Source organism: Gouania willdenowi, chromosome 24 (assembly GCF_900634775.1).
Source record: "Gouania willdenowi chromosome 24, fGouWil2.1, whole genome shotgun sequence".
Lineage (NCBI taxonomy): Eukaryota > Metazoa > Chordata > Actinopteri > Blenniiformes > Gobiesocidae > Gouania > Gouania willdenowi.
The window spans coordinates 21,726,102-21,732,635 of record NC_041066.1 but is presented as its reverse complement, the minus strand read 5'-3'; the positions used below and the strand labels follow the sequence as shown (position 1 = coordinate 21,732,635).

General features: G+C 35.8%; 1 long non-coding RNA gene across 1 annotated transcript; it reads left to right on the top strand.

Annotated features, from left to right (window-relative positions):
* The first annotated feature begins 1,080 nt into the window (after positions 1–1,080).
* On the top strand, positions 1,081–4,136 carry LOC114457668 (uncharacterized). The gene is made up of 3 exons (XR_003672951.1): positions 1,081–1,371; positions 2,637–2,729; positions 3,485–4,136. It is a non-coding gene; the product is annotated as an uncharacterized LOC114457668 (long non-coding RNA).
* The last annotated feature ends 2,398 nt before the right edge of the window (positions 4,137–6,534 follow it).

The following is a 6,534-nucleotide window of genomic DNA, read 5'->3' as shown; positions in this document are numbered from 1 at the left end:
TGGGCTTCTTTTCCTGAGAACTTGGACGCTCTTTAGCATGGCCGCCACTTAAACACATTTTGGCGGTGAAGGAACAGTGGATAGGAAAGGAGATAGGAGGGAATATTCGGACGCAGTCCATGTCTTTCCTCAAGAAAGGAAAACCAGGCCAAAAACACAAGGAAATAAAGAAGAGGGAGATAATGTGAAATGAGGGAAAACAACTGTTTACTCAATTCTTCCGAGATGAGCTTAAATACACGTTTTTTTTTTAGATAATATATTATTTTGATTGAAATAAACACCTCGCACATTTAAATGCTGGAACATTCCTTTTGCACGTCAAATCTTAATTGAAAAAACAATTATTCAAAAAATATGTATTTTGAAGACTAAACTTTGCTGCCATCAAGTTTCAAGTTGTGGCCCCGCGATTAAAATAATTCTATATTGACTTTTTATTAACCAGATTAAAAAATAAAATTAAAAATAAGCCACTAAAGTGTACACTGTTAGCCCGGATTTCATTTCTACTCAAACAAGCAATTTCAACATACATAGATAATTTAAGTTTGATTGTAGAACTATCAAATTTAAGTGCAGTCTACTAATTCGAAGTAGAATATACTTACATTTGAAAGTAATGTCATGAATGACTAACTTTAAGTTAAGTGGCACGGAATTTTTAAGTTTTGGTCATGACCACGCCTCTAAAATTCCCTCTGCATTCAAGTAGTGTAGGATGGTTCGGTTTTCCCGAGGTCATTTTTCAACTTTGTGGATGCTACAAAGAAGAAGTTTTATGTTTTAATACTCAAAACATTTAAAAAGACATGGTTATCTTTTTCCGGTGATAATTCACGTCGTTATCAACTATGCAGAAACACTTTTAAGCTTTATATCAGTGATTTTATCCCAGACTTGTTGCTGTATTCTACTAGTAGACTCTACAATACCTAAAATCACAAAAATATTGACTTGATATCAGGATTTATGCAAATAAATAACTCACTAATCTATTTTACTCTACATGGGCAGAGATTTACTGCCTATCAGTGTTCGTGTGATTTTTGTCAGTCGGAAATTAATTTACCCGATTATTCTGACACCACTTGAATGCAGCAACCTGAAGGCATGTTGCAGCACGTCACTTCTCCTGCGTGTATTTTCAACGGTTCGCTGCTGTTGTGTCCGAGAGACATTTTACAACTTGTTAGTTCTTTTTACAGCGAGGAGTAGTTTGTAAGCAGTGGGAACAGCAGTTCCACTACCGCGGACCCTGTAGCTAATTTTGTCAGTAAATAAGCCGTTGGCGCCGCGCTGCCCTGCCGGAGGACGTGTGCCTCGAGTGGAGTAGAGACGAAGAAAGAGGGCGACAGGAGACTGAATCTGGTGAGTGACCGACCACCACTCTGTGGTGGCTTTTGATTTTAAGTTAGCACTAGCTCCAATGACTGTTTCACTGACAGTGAAAAAAACGTTATCATTAGCTAAACTGACGTGCTAATGTTAAGACACATTTGGCTAGCACTGTTAGCATTTTAACGGACACACATAGCTTTAGTAGCTGTTTGTGAGCAGCTCCCGCTCAAACCTACATTTTGAATCTGCTCTTGAACCCTAACCTTCAGTGTTGTGGCCGGTTGAAAAGGTTGCTTAAACAGACATTTGAAGCTCCTGTTTTTCAGCATTGGGATTTTTGCTCTTGCCACGGTAACTGGATATTTTTTGTGTACTTTTTCACTCTAGATAACTGCCATTAATTGTTAGTAAATCATCTGTAAAATGCTAACTGTATTCATGTGACCAGGCTAGAGCTGGGCGATATCGAATATACTCGATATATCGCAGCTTGTAGTCTGTGTGGTGTTGAAAATGACCATACCGTTAAACTCGCGGACTTTTTTTTTTTTTTTTTTTTAATATCTTAGTGGCATTATGCACAAAAGGTGCACTTAAATTTAGTGTTGTTTTGAAATGTCATCTTAATGACAACATGCACAAAAGGGCACTATTTGTTTTAAAATATTGTAGTGGCATTATGTACAAAAAGTGCACTTTAATTTTGTGTTTTGAAATGCCATGTGAGTTGCATCCTGCACTAATGTCTTGTTTTGAAATGTCTCTGTGACAATTTTGCACAGAACGTGCACTTTCTGTTGACAATTTTATGTTTGAGCCACTCACTGTTTAATAAATACAGTTATGTCAACTTTGACTTAGTTGTGATATCCCCTTTTTTGCATGAAAGTTTAAAATTGGCATATATTAATGCAGTATGATCAAGAATGTTTTAATGTAGACATATAGAATCATCATACTGGTGTGATTTTGTGCATCAAAGTGTTAATTCAAGGGTAATGCAAAATATCGAGATATATATCGTGTATCGTGACATGGCCTAAAAATATCGCGGTATTTATAAAAGGCCATATCGCCCAGCCCTACTCTCCCGTTTCCATTTCCTCCTCTTTTATCCTACTCTATATACTTTGCTCTTTTCTTGTTTTTATCTCTCCTCTTCTGTTCTTCTACCCACTCCTCTCTACTTTCTGTCCAGGAAGTTTGTAATGAAGTAATTAAATTGTGGCGACTTTCTGGAATCTATTTAAGCATATACAGTATGAGTGTACTTAGTTATGTCCACTATCTTCCAGACCACTGAGCCAACAGACATCAGGTGCCTTTGTCTTCGGGGACTGCCAGTCGTCTTGGGGGATGACCCCTCTGCGTTCTTCAAAACCTGCTCGGTAAGTAACTGAATTTGTTTTGAATATCTGCATTATTGATTCACAACATGACCATCTGATATGAATTTACTGTAAAAAATAAATTACTACTACTTACTCTAAATTACAAACAAATTAACATTGTACAAAAATTTGAACTTTCACCTTTGTCTTTCTGTGAAATTGCCATCAGCTAGTGTGAGATGGGGCCACAGGGACGGACCCCTCTGTTTATTTTGCTGAGGACTATAAAAAACCCTTACATAAGTTCTTACTTTTTGAGATTAAAGGACAAAACTGGTCTTAAATTTGTAACTGCAACAATGGGCTCTATCCATAGCTCCACTACTTTCTGAACTTAATGCTGCTCCTTTGTTTCCTGTCTTTACATTATTGGACAAACTGATAATAATCCAGGTGTGTCTGAGTAGTCACAATGGTCAGACACCTGGATTAATCAGTTTGTCCAATAATGTAAGACAGGAAAAAAAGGAGCAGCATTAAGTTCAGGAAGTAGTGGATCTGTGCATAGAACCCATTGCATCTGTACTGGAAATTGTTTTTACACAACTTTTCAGCTTGACTGGGACTGAAAAAGCTCCATCTCTGCTGAGCTACAAAACCATTTCAGCACACAGGTTTTCAAACAGCTCTTGTAATGCACAGTTCAAATTATGGCGATTTAAAATTGGTGTTGTCCTCTCTCAATTTTTGTGGTCAACACAGCATTATTGACATTACAATGTCGCCTCTTTGTCCGTTTCTTTTTCTGTTAGGATGCAACTGACAAGGACTTGTACAGTGAAACTTCAGTGGGAATCCTCTGCATTGACGAACATCCTCAACTCAACCCATCCAGAGTGAGCATCGTCTTGGAAGGGAGTGTGGTAATGGAGGAGCTGGCCAACCTGCCACAGTCTTTCTGTGTCCTTTTTGGACTGATTTATGCCTTGCACTTGGACTACCCCAAGTGCATGAAAAGTACCTGTCACTTTATTCAACAGGTCATGCTAAACCTGGGCAGAGTTGAGCTGAAACTCAAAATTCAATCTTTGAAGAATCAGCTATCTGTATAAAACAGGGTTCTGAATACGTATACCACTGCTCTGGAACTCAGTGCTTGGTTATTTGTAATGTTGCACTTTAAAAATACCATGTTTACTGTTGGCACTGTTTGATATGCAAGTTTTTTATGCATTGCCACTGATTTTGCCATTTTATTCAATGCTGATTGGTGTATAACTTGTGTTATTAGCGCTGATATAGTTTAATTCCTATTGCTACCTATGTTGTATAGCATTGACATTGATTTTGTAGTTTAATGCCATCCTGATTCACAAGAGTCCTATTTGATTTTTTGATTGCAAACCTATTTTGTTTGATAACATGATAAAGACAAGTTTAATAAAACATGTAGACAAGAATGTACTTTTGTGGTTTTGCTTTTTATTTTCTTAATTAATTTAATCTGTATGGGTTTCTTTTATTAAACAGATTTTATTTTACTCTTCAGATAGTGGAGTAATTGGGCAAAGGAATTTTTAAGGTAAATCAACTTGGAGGTTAGTGTATTCAGCTTAAAGTTATAAGTGGAATAAATATGTAAAGCAATTGATATTAGTAATGTTTTTAAGTTTAATCATCTTGGAGGTTAGTGCACTTAACTTAAAGTTTTCAGTGGAATAAAGGGGCAAAGTAATTAATATTACTAATGATTTTAAGTTTAACAAACTTGGTGTTAAGTGTATTGAACTCAAAATAAAGATGCCATCCACTCATCTTTTTAAGTTAAATTCACTCAAGTTTTCATCAAACATTACTTAATTTTTTTAGGGCAACCAGTTTCCTAAAAATTTTTAAGTAAACTCAACTTATCCGGGTTTACAGTGTAGCAAAAGTATGACACAAACACAATATTCAATAAATAAATAATAAACTAAAGTAGAACAGATGTATAAAATACAAGCAATGAATATGGAGTCATTAGGTTATGGTGGAGAAAAAAGAAAGCTTATAAAAGAATGAAATAATACTGGTATAATTTCTGGGTGAAAAAAAATAAATAGAAAAGTGTACATAACGCCCCTGGGTGAAGGTAAAACCATTGACGCAAATGTGAAGTATTTTACCAGAGATGAGGGGAAATGAAGAGTAAGAATGGATTTATGTGACAGAATTTTACGTATTTTACAAACAACATACAAAGCAAAAATAATATATTGTATATGTGGGAAAAAACACCTCCTGTATGTTGTGTAGTGGCTCCTTTTTAGAGTTGGAGTCACTACATTACTCCTAAAGTGAGTAACCTAACTCAAGTAAACTCACACAGACCCACCCAAGGACAAGGTACTCACACAGTGTTCCCAGAGTACTCTGTAATTTGTAGAAAAGTCTAAAAGCTACATTGTGTGCTCGCTACTGTCAAAAGGCTTTTTCTGCCACTATTCTGCCCTCCACCTCGGATGTCACATGCTCCTGTTCTTTTTTTTATTTTTTTTTTTTCTTAAGAAATCCATTAGAAACAGCTCACAGAACACAAAGCACATGTCGACCCTCAGAGACACAATCCGTCATTTCTTAAACACACGTACGCTTTATATTTTTTTTCATTGTGTGACCTGAGCGTGCAGCTCATTACGGCGTATAATGAGGAACATTTTCACGTCTTCTGTTAAGAAGCTCCGAGTTCACGGTTACACTTCTCGTATCTCCAGGAAAGACAAGGAAAGGAAGAAAAAAACACACACACACACACACACACACACACTGACAGCCACTTACACTGAGTATTCTAATGGTGTTAATCTATTCTTTCTGTTCTCGGTTGCTACAACGTGGATGTGGATCAGACACAAAAGCTGAGTACTGCAGTTTAAATCACATTATGTCTTAAAGATATTGTTGTAATAGATGGATGTGATTAAACAATGTGTGCGCTCTGAAATAACACACCTCCACTTGCTAGAATCTACTGTACATATTCCTTAGTGCGTTCCCAATGAAAGAGTTAAAAACCAGAGTATATAACAATAAAATACATTTACCAATAGTTTATTATGCTCCCTCGTTTTTTTTTTTTTTTTACCACAATACATATATTTACAAAAGTACCAGAAAAGCTGAAAAATAGTTATCTATATCCTGAATAGAGATTATTTCCATAATACATTACATTACATTTTGTCTTCTTTTTGAACAGTATGTTGAGATGAGGTTTTGTTTATTCAAACAAGGTTTTACTGTTTAAAAAAGAAAACAAAATCAATCTCGCTGTAACTATTATATGCAATTTAAGTGAAACTTCAAAGGAACCATCAAAGGCAATCAGCAGAACACCTCTGACGAAGACTGGCAGTTGGCAGTCGATACAAATTTCATTAGAAACCTTGTCTGAATAAACGAAACCTCAACACAAGAAAGTATTCAAAAAGAAAACAAAATGAATCTCGCTGGAACTATTACATGAAACTTCAAAGGAACCATCAAAGGCAATCAGCAGAACTCCTCTGACAAAGACTGGCAATTGACAGTCGATAGAAATTTACTGAAAAACATTGAATGAACAAAACTTGAACTCAACATACTGTTCAAAAACAAAACAAAATGAATCTCACTGGAACTATTACATTGAATTCAAGTGAAACTTCAAAGGAACCATCAAAGGAAATCAGTAGAACACCTCTGACAAAGACTGGCAGTTGACAGTCGACAAAAATTTCCTGATTTTTTTTTATGAATAAACAAAACCTCAACTCATCAAAGCATTCAAACAGGAAACAAAATAAATCTCGGAACATGGAATTCAAGTGAAACTTCAAAGGAA